Source organism: Seriola dumerili, unplaced genomic scaffold (genome assembly GCF_002260705.1).
Source record: "Seriola dumerili isolate Sdu_G_001 unplaced genomic scaffold, Sdu_1.0 BDQW01000149.1, whole genome shotgun sequence".
In the NCBI taxonomy this organism is placed as follows: Eukaryota; Metazoa; Chordata; class Actinopteri; order Carangiformes; family Carangidae; genus Seriola; species Seriola dumerili.
Window position 1 is genome coordinate 16,899,939 of NW_019174404.1, and position 17,601 is coordinate 16,917,539.

The window sequence follows — 17,601 nt, forward strand, 5'->3', positions numbered from 1 at the left end:
CTGCCGCTCAGCCTGCCCCCGTCTCTCTCTCTCTCTCTCTCTGCTTCTACCTCACATCCCACAGTATCACTGACTCAATTTTCATTAGTCTTACTATTACCTGACTGACCTTTTAACAGATATACTATTGTAAAAGCAGCATAAAGTATATAATCACGATTTCCAAATGAAAAATCTTCTTAGCCAATTTAGATGATTATATACCAAAGATGAAAATTCAAAGTGACTCCTTTAAACAGGTATCTGTAATTATTACTTGTGGTACCAGTGGTACCTAACCTTTTGTTGTCAGCTGCACCACCACAGCCCTGTCAGACCAGATGTAACGTTACATGTCATTTTACACTGTTGATTATGTTATAATGTAGTTATATATTTTTATGATCCATGGTCTAGTAATTTTCAGGTCAGTTTTGAAAATTTTTGATTGGGGTGCATGGTACTTTATTCACCAATTATCCAATACTTTTAGCTAACTATTTCAGCAATTTAGCTAACTAGGTTACTTCATATATTTATCCTATAGCTTTAGCTACTTTTAGCTATTCTACTATTTATAGCTATTACTTCACTATTTCAAGCATTTAGCCATTACATCAACCTAACTATTGAATTTTTTTCTATTTGTTCATTTTTTTTTTTTTATTGTTCATTTTTTAGCTATTTCATCTTATATCCATTAAATTTAGCTTAAATGGATGTTTGAAGTCTTGGTTTTAGGGTTAGAGTCAGCCTTAGATTTAGATTTAGGTTTGGGCTACAGTTAGACGCTCAGTGTTGATGGTCAAGGTTATAGTAAGTGGCTATGTCAAGACAAGCATGTGTGTATGTGTATGGATACTGTATGCATGTCTGCATACGGAAAACAATGCTCTTTCTCTCTCTGTGTCTGTCTCTGTCCCTTCACCCCCTCTTCCCCCCATACCTAAGGCTAAGATGGGGACTTGCCAAATAACACACACACACACACACACACACATACAGACATTGCCGGGCGAGTGCTGAGGAGAGGGGAGCTGTCATTTGTCAACAAGGAACTTTGGCAGCTCACCGTTGCCATGGGAACTGTCTGTTGCTGAGGACTGGTTTTGCATCACAAGGTCCTCAAATTGGCTCCAAAGCCTCAGAGGTCCCACCCCTCCTCCACCCGGCTCACCTCCGTCTCTCCCTGCCTCAAACATATTGTCAGAATTTTCCTTTTTCTTTTTTTTCCCCCAGTTTTTTTTCCCCTTGTTCTGCTGTTTCCCACCTCCGAGACACAATTCCTCTGTTTGAGAGATTTGTATGTGCTGTTTGATTTACAACAGCAACATGGTAGATCGATAGATAGATAGATAGATAGATAGATAGATAGATAGATAGATAGATAGATAGATAGATAGATACCCCTTAACCTATCTCTAAGGCTGAGCCCAGCCACCCTATGGAGGAAACTCTCAGCACATTTTCAGTGGCATGTATCCGCAATCTCATTCTTTCGGTCACTACTCAAAGCTCCTCGCCATAGGCGAGGGTCAGAATGAAGATTGACTGGTAAATCACGCTCCAAGTTTAAGTACCTTGTGGTCTTGTTCATGAGTGAGAATTTTTAGGACGTTATATAAAAATATTGCAGGTCTTCGGAGCAGGCTGTTTTGTTTATGACTACTGGTGAAGTGACAAGTAACTTGTTATTACAATTACAAGCCAAAGGACTGAAACTCAAAATCCTGGACATTATTATAGATATCTCTAATGATGTCAAAGAGAATCTGATACATACAATTACAATACAGAGTCGTATTAAATTACAAGCATTACAGCAGTGAATTGCCCTCTGCAAGCACTTACACATTATTATGCCTGAATTTTCATCCATGTCACTGCAACTCAAGCCCGACAAGTCGATCCCCATAGGATCAATTTGATTCAGCTTACATAACAACCACAGTTCTCTGGCTGTTGTTGATGTTTCTGGGTCTCTCCCGCCAGCATAATGCGCTTGTATTTTCCACACAGAAAGAGGCTGTTGGTATTTGATAAACATTTGCAATGTTTAGGATGTCCTCAATCCTTGACGGTGAAGCTCCCTCCCTTTCCCCACCAGTGAATGTTTCACGGTACCAAGACAAAGTTGCCCATGAATTGTGACTGGAGATGAAAGAGATGCATTTTATTGGCTTCAACACCTGAATTTGTACTTTTCTTGTGTCTTCGACTAAAAGAAAAAATGGATCCAACAATAGAATTGTGTTATTGGTCTAATTCGCATTTTACTGCCCCATAACAAAAGAGAAGCATAGTGGAAGACTTACTGTTTATGGAAGACAAAAACCCACAATTACTGTTAGTCTTAGATTCTTTAATAATAAAGGGCAATTTGTCATTAAAGATAAATGAAACTGAGGTAAGACTATTTACCTGTCTGTCCATCTATTTCCCACAATACAATGTATGACAACACTGACTGCAGACAAATGTGGGGATACTAATTTGTCTGTCATTCATTCATTATCTTGGAATAGTGATCCCACTTTGAATTAAACCTCATGGTGAGATGTCGTTCTAATCTGGCATTTCAAAAATGATTTGGTTGCTTTATCATGATAGATGTGCACATGTTCACTGCAAAAGACCAAGTAATAAAAACTAAACATGTGACGATAACCTCTGAGGTTTTCTCCATTGATAAGCTGTGGCCCATTTCAGGGGATGCCTTGTTCAATGTCTGTAACGCCCAAATCACCAATTTTATTTAATAAAAGCTCCGCTAATCAATTATTTCATATGAACAATGGATGAAATTACTGTATAATGTGAAAAGGATCACCTGTAATCACCTGACTCGGCTGGTGTTTTTTTGTTCTTCAGCTCATTGTTTTGGTTTTTACAGTCTGCAGCTTTAATGTCTTGTGGCTCTCATCAGTCCTGTTTCCAAACAGAGCAGGCAGCTGTTTTCAGTGGAAAAGCTCTCATAAACCCATAGAAACCTACCTGCCAAACAGCAGACAGAGAAACTTATGGGCTAGCTAGTGAACATAGTTGAACAGAAACGGCAACCCCTAGGACTGAAAAATGAAGTCTAAAAACTATAGTTCTTTGAATGACCACTTGAGGCTAGCTCCAAAAGTGAGTCAATCCCCATAGACTCCTATGTTAAAATGCGCAACTTTACAGCAGAATTAAACACGTTTACAGCCTGGTACAAAAAACAGTTTTAGTCTCTAAAGCTAATTGTACGGGGAGTGAGTATTTATATAACTCACCTGTTTCAATTTATCAACACACACGCCCCACCTCTTTGCCAATGTTTTGATTAGCTGGGAGTTAGACGGACTCAGACACTGCCAAGATGGTGACGGTGGGGCAGCCCACTCTGAGTTTCACAACCGCTCTTCAGAAACCTATGGATGACGTCACGATGGCTACGGTCATCTTTATTTACAGTCTGTCGTGGAACATTTAGGGCTAGCAACACATCTCCTAATGAATGCTAATGTTGCTCCATGTCTGCTGGATATTTAAGAGGCAAATGTTTTCTAGCATTAGTCATGTCTACTAATGTCTCATAAACTGTATGTTGTTTTCTTGAAAGCAATACTCCTAAGTGGCTCCAAATGCAATGTCAGGAGAGCTTTGTTTCTTCTTAAGCTTAAAACTGATGATAAAAAACTGTCTTCTATATTTTTGATAAATAACAATACTAATAAACAACTTTTTATTCTCGGTTCCTGATGAATGCTGTGATACCGTATGACACTCAAACGTATCTGTTGTCTGCTCAATATACTGCAATCCTGTGTTTTAGACAGAACATAACTGTCATCTATGCTCATGCTCAAGGTCAGAGATGTTATCAGAGGTAAAATTAATTAAACTTTAATTTTGGTTCATTAGAAGTCTTTACGCTGCTATAAAAATCACTGCAGAAAAAGAAGAGACAACATAATTTGACATTCAGACCCTGTGACATTTATTTTCTCCTGTCATTAGTCTTTAATCACTCTCAAAAGCAACTTTTGTCAGCTAGGGTTTAAGAGTCAGCAGATCTTATACTAAAAAGCAGAATGAGCAGTAAAGGATCCAGGTGGGAGGTTTGTAAGTTAGAGTTGTAGTATGAGGGGAAACGGGCAAAGTAAAACGCCACACCCTGTCTGAAGACTGATATCTTTGGCAACAATTCACAAGTCTCCTGTCGAGGCCCTGAATCACTCTCCTTGTTTCAGCTTGTAGCGGCAATGAGGCCTGACAGACTTGAGAGAAAGAATGAGGTTAGATATTGGAGGAGGGGAGAGAACGGCCTGAGAGCATCCACTACATATCCTCCGTTAACCTTGTTCTATATCGGTCCTGCTGCATCCCTGTTTTTCCTCCACACCGACCATATAACCCCTGGGATCAGCTGATAAGCTACACATCTCTCCACCCCTGGCCCACTGTCCTAATTCCTCAAGTCATGTCCTTTCCTGCTCTGCACCATGGTTTCTTTTAAGTGACGGAAAAATACATGTGGAATCAGGAGGGATGGGAGCGAAGTGACAAAAGTATGAAAAATGGGATATAGTGGAAGACCTGGCAACCCTCAATGTGAGGCTGTTAGCTTTGATCTAACCCTTTAAGTCTGGCCCTGCTGGTACCAACCATTTTCACTCTTCAATTCTGACTTTCAAATGTCAACCCTTTTTCTTTTTTTCCCTTTTTGGCGGCATTTATCATGTGAGGCAAGCCAGGTCATCTGTGGCTGATTAATGCCACTCTCCTGGTCTCTCGGCTTGCTGTCTCCAACCCAAAGCTCAGTTTGACTCGAAATGCAGCGATTGTGTTTTGAAGCGCGTATGAGTGGTGCAACCAAGCTGAAAGACGCTGCAGACACAAGGATTTCAGCAGGGTATTTCAGCAACATACAACTGTAACTGTATGTTAAACAACAATTGTGAGTGATATGCAAACAGTCAGGTGGTCAGATCTGCATTAAACATCACTGCCACACAAGGGCGTAGAATTGTTCTCAACATAGGTACGGACGCAAAAATCCCGCCAGCTCTCCAAACCAAAGAGAATGGCTTTTTAATGCCATCAACGAAATGGTTTATTAAATTAATAAAAATTAATACAAATTATTAAAATAGTATTTTTAGGCATAAAATATCATAGTATAGTAAGGCATAAAATGCCATGAAAACATCATAGTATATTAAGGCATGTATACTTCAAAAAACATCATAGTATAGTAAGGCATAAAATGTAATGGTACAAAAGGATATAAAATGTCATAAAAAAGTCATATTACAGAAAGGTATAAAAATGTAAAAAAAACATCATAGTATAGTAAGGCATAAAATTTCATAAAAACTTCAAAGTATAGTAAGACATAAAATGTAAAAAGACTGTCGTAGTATAGTAAAGCATAAAGACGTAAAAAACATCACAGTATAGTAATACATAAAAATTTCAGAAAACGTCATAGCATACTAAGGCATAGTATAGGTAGGCATAAAATGTCATGGTATAGAAGGTCATAAAACTTCATAAAAAAGTCATGTTGTAGTAAGGCATAAAAATGTAAAAAACAATGTCATAATACACTGTTGCTCATAAAGTTGGAATAAAATATTTTTTACCTTTTTCCATGAACTGATTGTGACAATGTTATTTATTTCATTTCCCCTGGGTAATTGGGACACATATAATGTAATCAATAAAGTGATTACTGATGCATTTAATTAGGAATAAACAGCGGATTGTGTCTGAAAACAAAATTATTCCAACTTTATGGGCTACAATGTATATTAGGGCATTAAAATGCGATAGTATAGTGAGGCATAAAAACATCAAAAAATGTCATAGTATAGTAAGGCATAAAATGTCATAAAACATCATAGTATAGTAAGGTAAAAAATTTCATTAAAATGTCATAGTAAAGTAAGATATAACATTTCATAAAAATGTCATAGTATAGTAAGGTAAAAAATTTCATAAAAATGTCATAGTATAGTAAGATATAACATTTCATAAAAACGTCATAGTATAAGGCATAAACACGTCTAAAAACGTCATAGTATGGTAAGGTATAAAATGTCATAATATCCTCATAGTATATTATGGCATAAAACGTCATAGTATAATAAGGCATGAAATGTCATAAAAACGTCATAGTATAGTAAGGCATAAAAACGTGAAAAAATGTCATTGTATAATAAGGCATGTATACTTCAAAAAACATCATAGTATAGTAAGGCAGCACACTTAATGGTATAAAAGGATATAAAATGTCATAAAAAAGTCATATTACAGAAAGGTAAAAAAATGTAAAAAAAACATCATAGTATAGTAAGGCATAAAATTTCATAAAAAATTCAAAGTATAGTAAGACATAAAATGTAAAAAGACTGTCGTAGTATAGTAAAGCATAAAGATGTAAAAAACATCACAGTATAGTAATACATAAAAATTTCAGAAAACGTCATAGCATACTACGGCATAAAAATGTAAAAAAATATGTCATAATACACTGTTGCTCATAAAGTTGGAATAAAATATTTTTTACCTTTTTCCATGAACTGATTGTGACAATGTGATTTATTTCATTTCCCCTGGGTAATTGGGACACATATAATGTAATCAATAAAGTGATTACTGATGCATTTAGATAGGAATAAACAGCGGATTGTGTCTGAAAACAAAATTATTCCAACTTTATGGGCTACAATGTATATTAGGGCATAAAATGCGATAGTATAAGGCATAAACACGTCTAAAAACGTCATAGTATGGTAAGGTATAAAATGTCATAATATCCTCATAGTATATTATGGCATAAAACGTCATAGTATAATAAGGCATGAAATGTCATAAAAACGTCATAGTATAGTAAGGTAAAAAATTTCATAAAAACGTCAAAGTATAGTAATATATAAAATGTCATAAAAACGTCATAGTATAGTAAGGCATAAAGATTCCAAAAACGAGTATAGTAAGGCATAAAATTACACAAAATGCTCATAGTATACAGTAGTAAGCCATCAAAAGGTATAAAAACAACAAAAAACATCCCAGTATAATAAAGCATAAAATGTCATAAAAACATCATAGTATAGTAAGGCATAAAAACATAAAAAAAAAGTCATAGTATAGTAAGGCATAAAAACGACAAAAAATATCACAGTATAATAAGGCATAAAATGTCATAAAAACATCATAGCATAGTAAGGTATAAAAACATCAAAAACATCATAGTACAGTAAGGCATAAAATATCAAAAAGTCCTTATTGTATAATAGGGCCTACAATGTCCTAAAAATATCATTGTATAGTAAGGAAAAAAATTTCATAAAAACATCAATGTAGACTAAGGTAAAAATTTTCATAAAAACGTCCCAGTATAATAAGTAATAAAAACATCAAAAAATGTTATAGTATAGTATATTATAAAATGCCATAAAATCCTTATATTATAATAGGGCATAAAATTTTCTAAAAAGGTCATAGTATAGTAAGGCATAAAACAGCCAAAAAAGTTCATACTAAGGCACAACAACATCAAAAAGTTTCATAGTATAGTAGGTCATGAAAATGTAAAAAAAAACATCATTTTATAGTAGGGCATAAAATGTAATAAAAATATCATAGTATATATAGTAAGTCATAAAATAGTCATAGTAGGGTAAGGTATAAAAATTTATAGTATAGTGAGGCATAAAATGTAATAAAAATATCATAGTACATATAGTATGTCATAAAATAATCATAGTAGGGTAAGGTATAAAACGTTATAGTATAGTAGTCATTAAAACATTATAGTATAGTAAGGCATAAAAAATCATAGTATGATAAAGCATAAAAAATCATAGTATAGTAAGGTATAAAAATGTCATAGCATAGTCAGGCATAAAAGTCATAGTATAGTAAAGTATAAAAACATTATAGTATAAGTAATTATAGTAAGGCATATACAACAGTCAAAGTATGGTAAAGGCGAAAAAAAAGTCATAGTGTAGTACGACCTAAAAGAAGTCATACTATATTAAGGCATAAAATAAGTCACAGTATAATAATGCATAAAAAGCCATATAATCATGGTTACATTTCCATTGGATTTTTTGACAGAAATTAAACTCATACTTTCATGTATCTACCTTTTTTTAAATTCCTGTTAGCCTAACCTGACTACTAGCCTACAGAAGAGAGAAGCCAGGGTTATCATGCAAGTTAACGCTAGCTAACATGTTTAAACAACATCAGTTGACATTTTCCTGGTGACCTTAAGTACCACTGTGATATTTTCACATGACGTGAGCCTTCAAATAACATGCGCCCCTTCAGTCAATCAAATGCTTGCATGCCTAAATCGGTTGTCTTTGAAACATTGTCTCTTGTAGGGCACATTGGAATGACCTAATATGACTTCACTCCAAACATAGTACGAAATAGCTCTCTCAAATATTGGTAGGGACAATTCTGTCCTCCCAAAATATGGGTAGGTACATGTCCCTACCGTTCATATGCAAACCTACACCCTTGCTGCCACATGAACAACAAGGACCACAGCATTCATAAATTCCACATCAAGTTGCAGTCATTCAAATACAAAGTTTAACATCTGATCACATATTTTGATTGTCTATCATATCAGCAGATGATTTTTAGACCTTTGATACAGTTTTGCTGAGGAATTTCTATGATAATTGATCAAGTCTAAGAGCAAAAACACTGAGCAAATCTGTTGATGAAGACGGTGAGATCTGGAATAAGATAGTTAATTTATCGTTTTTGTAGTAAATTTGTGTTTTTGTCTGGACTTGCTAAACATTAAGCTGCTAACTGAATTGTCTATTTGCTGAAAAACACTTGCACGCAAGTTATCTCAAATGACAGGGAGCATGGCCATTGGTTAAATTAGCATTTCCCAGCAAGGCTTACTACATAATATTTGATATTACCATATCAAATTAAATAAGTGGTGCATAGATTTTTTGCCTTCAGTTGGATAGGGACAGTGAAAGAGTGACAGCTAAGTTGGAGAGAGAGAGAGAGAGAGAGAGAGAGAGAGGATGGGATGCAGCAAAGGGTCAGACTTGAACCCATGGCCACTGTGGTAAGGACTGAGCCTAAGTGATTCGCTCGCTACCAGTTGAGCTACCAGGGCACCCCAATAAAACAGGCAGTTTTGGAACATTTCAAAAAATATAAAAGACTATGACTCAAAACTGTAAGTGCGATGGGCCCCTTACAAGCTCTTGGGCCCTGGTGTAGTACACTGACTGCACCATGGACAGTTGTGCCATTGCTCAAGGCACTTTATAGAGTAAGGTTAAGACTTCACATTATTATCAAGAGAAATCCAACAGTTCCCACCATGAGGAAGCACTTGGCGACAGTGGAGAAGAAAAACTCCCTTTTAACAGGAAGAAATCTCCAACAGAACCAGACTCGGGGTGGGTGACTGTCTGCCTTGACCGTTTGAGTTGAGAGGAAAGAAATGGGAGAGAGAGAGACCAGGAATAGCTGTATATACTGTATTCAAGCACTATCAGGTTAGTTGTTGTAATAGTTATACTTTGATCAGATTTTAGCGCTTGGTGTGCACTGGATATCTAGCATGAGTACATTTTCATTCTAATGCTAAAAGACTCAATATGTCGAGGGACATATTCATATGGTTCAGGGCCAGCCTTAAGCATAGCTGTTGTTTTTGTCAAAGATTGCCATTTTTAACATGTAACTTGTGGACAAAATGTTACACTCCTTGAGAAAGTGACCCACAAAGTCTTGACCAGGGAGTCATGATGGCGGGAATCACCAAGCCTAAACTATTCAAACAACAAGGAAACCACCATGTACACATCTTAAACCTCAGTTTGTTTTTCGCTTTTATTTACGGCTGAAAAGTCCATAAACAGGGTTTCTCACATATGATTCCAAAATTTTACACCATATCATCCAAGTCAACGCTGACTGTTTTCCAGGTAAGTGTAAATATAGACTCAGTCTGATCTCCCAGTCTGCCAGCATTCATCATATTAAAGCTATGACTCAGATCATCCTCTGAGTCATTTCAACTGCTCCTCACAGCCTCAAATAACCTGAAACTCCAGACTCTAATTGGCACAAAAGCTAAATTTTTACTAGCTGGTCTCTTTGTCTCCTGTGTTTTTGCGGTTTAGTTAAGAATTATGGTTCCCAGTGTTCCCAATGAAAGTCCACACAAACAAGGGGCATCAGGACAGGCCAAAAGTACATTGTTGAACCATATACAACATTATTATAGTGAATGCAGAACCAAACCAAAATAATGTATACCTCTTATTCCAGTCTTGAACACTTTAACTATTAAGTTCCAGAGATTCTTGGGTGGGTGCTTTTCCTTTTTTCATAACTAAATTGTTGCGTGAATGAGCAGAGCCGATGAGAATAGTGATGTCTAAACTCCTTTTTGAAGCAGCTTCCTCCAGTTTTTATTTTCTTTAATCTAATTTCAATTCTAACCCTGTCTTTGCATTCATTTGAACTAAAGGGCAGGAAACACAGTATGTGCCATTTAGTGTTATCTCTGTTATCACTCCCACTCACAACCAGTGTTTGAATGTGAGTCGTAGAGAAAAATACCTCCTACGTATTAATGTACTATTGAAAAAAACATTTAAAATCAATGTTACCTAAAGAAAAGAGAAGAAAGATTAAAAACAGCTCTAATGTGATTTTCCAGTGGCTTTACAAAATGCATCAGCAAACTGTTGTACAGCAAAGAGGGGGCTTTGTTGACAACAGCCTCTGCAAATTCAATACAAATGTAGTTAAATCAAAACTACATTTCTGGGCTTTCTGGGAACACAAATCATGCTTTTAATTTCCAATAAAAGGAGAACTTCTCATCTTGGGGAGGAGAGTCAAACTGAATAACTTTCCACAGACCAAACAAACACAAATTGGCCAATTTTATGACAAAGGAAGATGAAGTTTTAACCGCAATGTTAAATTTATGGAAGATGGTAGTTGAAACAGCATCAAGAATCCCACTACAAAACTTTCCCCTGGTAGCATAACTGCTTAGCAACCACACAGTTACATGAAAACACTGTCAATGTTGAGCTTCACTTTAACACTGCAAAGAGGAGCTGGTGTGTAACAGATTATAGAAGGCACGTCAGCCAACTAACATTAAAGTATACTGTTAAATCATGAGGTAGGTAAGGACAAATTATAATTTCTGGCGTAATTAGGAAAAAAAATCTGCTAGTATCATTGTTTGGACAATACTACATAGAAATAACTAGCTAATAACTAATAACTTTGTGCTAAAAACTAATGGCCAGACTTTGATTACATTCGCTGTGGTGATTCATGGCTAATTGCCATTCAAATTACTGAGCAAATTCATGCTCTCAAAAGGACGAACCATTTTACGCATAAAGCACTCTAAGGTCAAATTGTCTTTATACATGTGAAATCTTAAATTCTGAAAATACTTATATCAAATACTTAAGAGTGTTTTTCTTTACTACATGGGGAGTTCACCACTGGACTCACTCTATGATGTTTAATGGCTTAGAGTGTGGGCTTTACCTAAATCCTTCCTTAACATTTAAAACCTGTGGAAACCTTGAGCCATTGCAGAAGCAGACCTGCCAGGAGGAAAAACTTCTCTTAATGAAAATTTTATGTGACGATGTCCATGCATGTGTGTGTGTGTGTGTGTGTGTGAGAGAGAGAGAGGGCAGGTGTGTCTTAATACTATATACCATTAGGAGAACTCACCCTGTGGTTGAAGTTTGGAGAATGAATGACTGGTGTGGTTAGAAATGGATATCCCACCCTGACCCCCCCCCCCCCCCCCCAACACCACCCCCACTATTTGGGACCAAAAGCATCTGAACAACAGACGCAGTGTACTCAGGACTGCCAGTGAAATCACCGCTCGTCTGTGTGTCTGTGTGCTTTGTGCACACAAGAGCTACACCTTCCATGTGCGTGCTTGTCTGAGAAAGTGACATCTGTATGTTCATTTCTACATGCCTGCTGGTTTGTTTGGGTGTGTGTGTGTGTGTGTGTGTGTGTGTGTGTGCAGCCTGTGCCATTTCTCAGAGAACTGAAGACACATTCTTTTAGAGGTGGGCGGCCCAGAGGAAGCAGAGAGGCTTTCAGATGGTATGACGAGGTTGCTGTTTAACTTGGAGAGCCTGACTGTTATTTCTGTCTAACCTGTGGCGAGCTGGCAACACTCTGAAATGAACCTGGAGGACCGCTGGGAGGAAAACCAAGTGTAGGGCATGAATGGGAAGCTGGGCGGAGAGATAGATGCAGACAGTAAGAGAGGGAGACCTCACACACCAACACTTTTTAGAGTCTAACTGAAGAAAAACAAACCAAACAGGGTGTTGTAAAGAGGCCTCAGAGTCACAGCTATCATGACTGCACCTCTCTGTGTGTATCTGTGTGTTAATGTTTTTCCACGAGAGTGTGTCTGTGTGAGTGTGCAAATGTGTGTACATAAAAGGACACTGTGTGTGTGTGTGTGTGTGTGTGTGTGTGTGCCCAGTTTATTGAGCTATAACTGGAGATCTGGCCAGACAAGCTACAGTAGGGAGGTTTGGCTGACACACACAAATAGTCAGATTGATAGGAAGTGGTCCTCACAGGAAGGGCCCACTAAAAAATTTAGCACTAAAGCTGCACTTTGGGTCCGCAAATGTTTTATTCTCCCTTTCTCTCTCTTTCTCTTGTAAATTTATTGTGCATTTATATCACCTCAACCACAGCAGTTTTAACATACTGACACCACTGTACCCTACAGGATTTGAGGCTAATGAACTTCTCAGAATTCACCTAGTTCCTCTTTGTGCACAAACTTGGCCTAATGCAGCTCCAAAGGGCCTCAGTGAAGTTTTAACATGCCCAGCTCATGCAAGTCGAAAGAACTTCAAAGTATCATGATGTCCATTTTCACAATCAAATTTATTACAATAAATTAATTAATGCATGTTTCGTGCTTCCAGGCAGGTGCTATTCTTTGAATAAGATACATGAACCAAATGTCTGGTAGTTTGCATGAGGTAGTGCCTGGAACGAAGAGCATCACTAAACAACTGTCACTTTAAAGACTTTAACTTTGCAAGATACCAATTTGATTTGGTATCTTGTAGTCAGCTACAAAAGTCTCATTTTAGTTTACATTTTTGCATAATTGAGGACTGTAGATTTTGTCCCCATCACTTACATTGGAATTGTTTTAAGAAGAGATCTTTAGCAGCCAATATAGACACGAGCAATAATTACTGTTACCAATAAACTCATACATATCTGTATGTGCCTATTATTTTAAGATAAACTTAAAAAAAAAACTGTGAACCTATCCTTTACCTGTACCTTAACTTTAACTAACCTTTAAAGAACTGTGTATTTATTATCATCACAAACATATACAGACACCAATGAAGTCATCCTGCAAGCGCATGCCTGAACACTGGGCGATTTCCCAGTGTGGTAATTTGTCCACAGACATAACTGAGTCCTAACCATTAAATTCATGCATGCTCTTTTGATATATGTCCCTGTTTAAACACTGGGAGAAAAATATGATCGCAGAATTTTACTGCAATTACAAATCTGTCTCTGTGTTCTCTCAAATCTTGCCATGCAGATTGATTACAGCTTGCATTTGTTTTGTCCTCATGCAATCCTTCTGTCATAAATAAACCATATTGATTTCCTTATGTGTTCGCCTGCGTGTGTGTGTGTGTGTGTGCGTGTGTGTGCGACCTTGTGAAACCGAGAGGAACTTTGTCATTTATTTGTTTAGGACGCAAAAAACAAGCTAAGCGTTGTCCAGTCGCGGGCCTCCAGCCAGAGTGCTTCCTTCACTCACCAGGCTTTATTGTTCTTCAGGCTCTCTCTCCACAAGCTAGAGGATGTTGTCTGTTTCTTGATTCTCTTACTGGCCCCTTTCGTCACACACGCGCACACCACAACACACACACACACACACACACACACACACACACACACACACACAAACACACACACACACAGAGCACAGACAAACACACACCATTCATGTGGGAAAGAATGGGCCCAGTCTGGATTAGGCTATTCCCCTGCGTAACACTAGACAAGGCATTCAATATCTCTAGCTTTCTCTGTCCAAACAGTATCTTGGCACAGGCTGAGTGGAGGGCTGGAAAATCCCAGAGCTGCTGTTGAGTTTTTGGTGTGACCCACTCTTTTATTATAACGACTCTATAAATGCTTACAGACCCTCAACTTGGCCCGTCCCAAGGAGGGCTTTCAAGAAAGACCCATTACACAAACACACAGACATGTTCACATGACGCATCACTGTAAGGGCACATAAATACACAAACAAACCCCTTAAAGAGGTGAAGATACAACTAAACACACACACAAACTATCTATTCTTTCACTGTGTCCACTTTTCTCTTCAGGAGTCAAGCAGTGGCAGCTGGGAAAGAGACAGCTGGGACTCCTTAGTCTTGCTCCTCTGGCGTCTACACACACACACACACACACACACACACACACACACACACACACACGCACACACAAAAACATCATTTCTCATGCGCCCTGGAAAGAAAATGATCAGTGATGTGGGAGGAAGAAGTGAAAAGAGGGGAGAGGTGGTGGAGAAAGAAAGCAGTTCAGTGAGTTTATTGGAAGACATCAAGCCTGACAGATTTTTTTTTTCGGCATCTCTCGTTCCTGCGAGGACTGTGAGGCTAATAGAGGCCATCAAAGCACTCAGAGACCCTCACCTTGCTGTAGTGTTTCAAGCCACTTAACTCCTGGTCTGAACAGCCTTGGAAACTCACAGAAAGACAAATAAAAAGAGGAGTGAACCCCCCCCCCCTTCACTTCCCCTCCCTCTTTCTTCCCCTACCTCTTACATCTGGAAAATCATCATCTGGCAGCTCACAGTGGAAGCAGCCAAAGCCAGTTTAGATACTGTCTGACTTTTCTCTCCCTCCTCCCTTCCTCAGCTTTTTCTCTTTCAGCACCTCTGGATTCCTCCTGTATATTTTTTTTTTCCACTTTCACTTTGACAGTCTCACCTCTTTACATGCCTTGTTTCTCCTCCTCACTTTTCTGTTGAAGTTTTTCTTGGAAGATTTTGTTGGCAAAGATGTGAAAGTTTTATTACTTCTTGTTTCTCACCTTCTATTCTTTTCTTCCATTGTCCTTTTCTATTTTAAGAACGTCGTCAAAGACCTACATCTGTTTTTCCCTATAGTCTCCTCTATTTAAACTGGCTTGGTGAATTTTGTCTTTACTTTTATATTTTTTTTTTACTTTTGTTGCACATTTTGGTGCAAAACATCAATAAAACGTTCCAGAGAAGTGTTACTGGAAAGGAACAGTTAACACACTTGACATCGTGGGAAATACATTCACTCTTGCTGAAAGTGAGAAGATCAATACCACTCTCATGTCTCTACACTAAATGTGAAACTCCACAAAATAACGCATAAACAACATGTTGTGGTTTTACGGGGGTTATGTGCCAAACTATTTCTTGGCTGGGTACATGAGGTTGCCTGGCAACCAGCTGAGACTCCAGGAAACTAGTGTGGAAATAGTCTGGCACATAACCCTTATAAAACCACAGCATGTTTTTTTTTACACTTTGGTGTTTGCATGGATTAAACAAACAAGATATAATGTGTTAATTAGTGAGCTTTAGAGGTGCTGGTATGCCGATTTTTAAAAAACTTTGGATAGAGTTAGGCTAGCCGTTCATGCCCGTTTCCATCTTTGTGCTAAGCTAAACTGACTGTAGCTTCATACTGTATTTAGTCTATAGACATGATAGTGGTATTGATCCTCTAACTCAGCAAGAAAGAAATAAGCTTTTTACTTGAAATGCCAAATTATACTCAGATTGGCGATCAAGATTACAGGGACAAATCCAAGTTGGCTGCCGCATTGATGGACCTTCAAAAAATCCATAAAGGTTTTGCCTGTCCTATTGTTTCAATCTTTCTCCCAGTCCTCTGTGTGTGCCTGTCATTCAGGGTGTGCATTAAAGCATGCAGTGTTCATGTTCCAGGACTGGGCTAACTTCGCCGACCTGACACTCCCTGTCCACCTTACAAATATTGTAAAGCCAATATTCACTCTGCTTTTGGCTCAGTATTGGTCTCCACCCACTCCTATGAAAAATATCTGGCTATTTAGCTGCTTAATGCTGCACTATGTTCACAAGTTATCACTAACTTTTGTCTGTCTGCTGTTTGGTGTTGGGCAGGTAGTGTAAAGGTTATTTTGCTATAAACAGAGTTTTTTTTCTTTGCAAGGTTGATGAGAGCAGTGATACTGACCGAAACAGTAAAGCTGAGGGCCATAAAACCAAAACAAGAAGCTAAAAGACAATAAAATGCTCAGCAGAGCTGTTGGGTTTGCCACTACAGACAGCTCTTTTTACATTATGTATGGTCAGTTGATCCACTGTGTATATAGAAAAATAGAGTAGTGCAGCTTTAAACACTTATACATTAACAGGGTAAAAAGAACAGTTCAAACTAGGTTTAGAAAAAAAGAGGTAAATAACATGAAAATATGAATCACATTTATTGTTATATTTGGTTGGTGATTATATCACCATAATCTATAGTCAAAGTACAATTGTCTGCCTCATGAAACTTGTAAATAGGAAAAAGCTTGTCAAAAAATGTTAGATTGGGTTTGACTGGCTGTAAGTTTGACAATACTTGCTACTAGAAATTGCACAGATTGCCCTATGTCTTGTTAGGTACAAACAAGTTCTCCAGTTTAATTTCATGGCTATGAGCTATTACAACAGGCCATTGTGCTCCTCTAACCAAAAATATGCCTGAATTTCTCCAGACATCTGTGAGCTTTACACGATGCAAGTCTGGTTACAGAAGATTAACTCCAAACAAACTGCTGTTGCTTCACTCTCCGTACAGATTTTTCTTTTTTTTTTTTTTATTGCCCAGGAATGACCGACCATATGTGGAGAGAAGAGGCAAAATATTGAACAGCTGAGTGTGTACATCAGAGAGCATACATGTCATTTAATAAACAGGTTTTTGAAAAGAAGTATTGAGACTGGAGTTCGTCACCTCCTTTCAAATACTGGGATTAGAAAATATGACTTTAAATTTATTGAATTTAATGTGGAAGCGCTTTGATACTCTCCTACTAAAGGTACTTGATCCAGGAAAATCATGGGAAAGATTATTTTCTCTTTGAATACAAGCTAAATACATTTTTAACAAGGACAAACTGTATGAATAGTTAATTCCACTCACTCCTTTAAAGGCACTTGAGTATAATCATTATTCATCATAATTACTCATCCCCTTCTTTCCAGCCAATGTGTCTCTCTCAGCTCCCTCTGTTTTTGTTTGATTTGGCCAATGACGTGCTGTGAAAGTGATCCTTCCCAGTAAAGCCAGTCATGGTTGACCACTTTGACTCCCCTAAGTAGAGCAAAGCAAAGCGGAGCAGCCACATCTGGCAAAGGGTTCTCACATCTGGTTTGTGTATCAGCTCCTTTGCACGGCCGTCTACCACAGTCTGATAGTATACCTCGGAGACATGAGACGAGATGAGCTACAGACACTCCACTCCAGGGGAGACATGGTG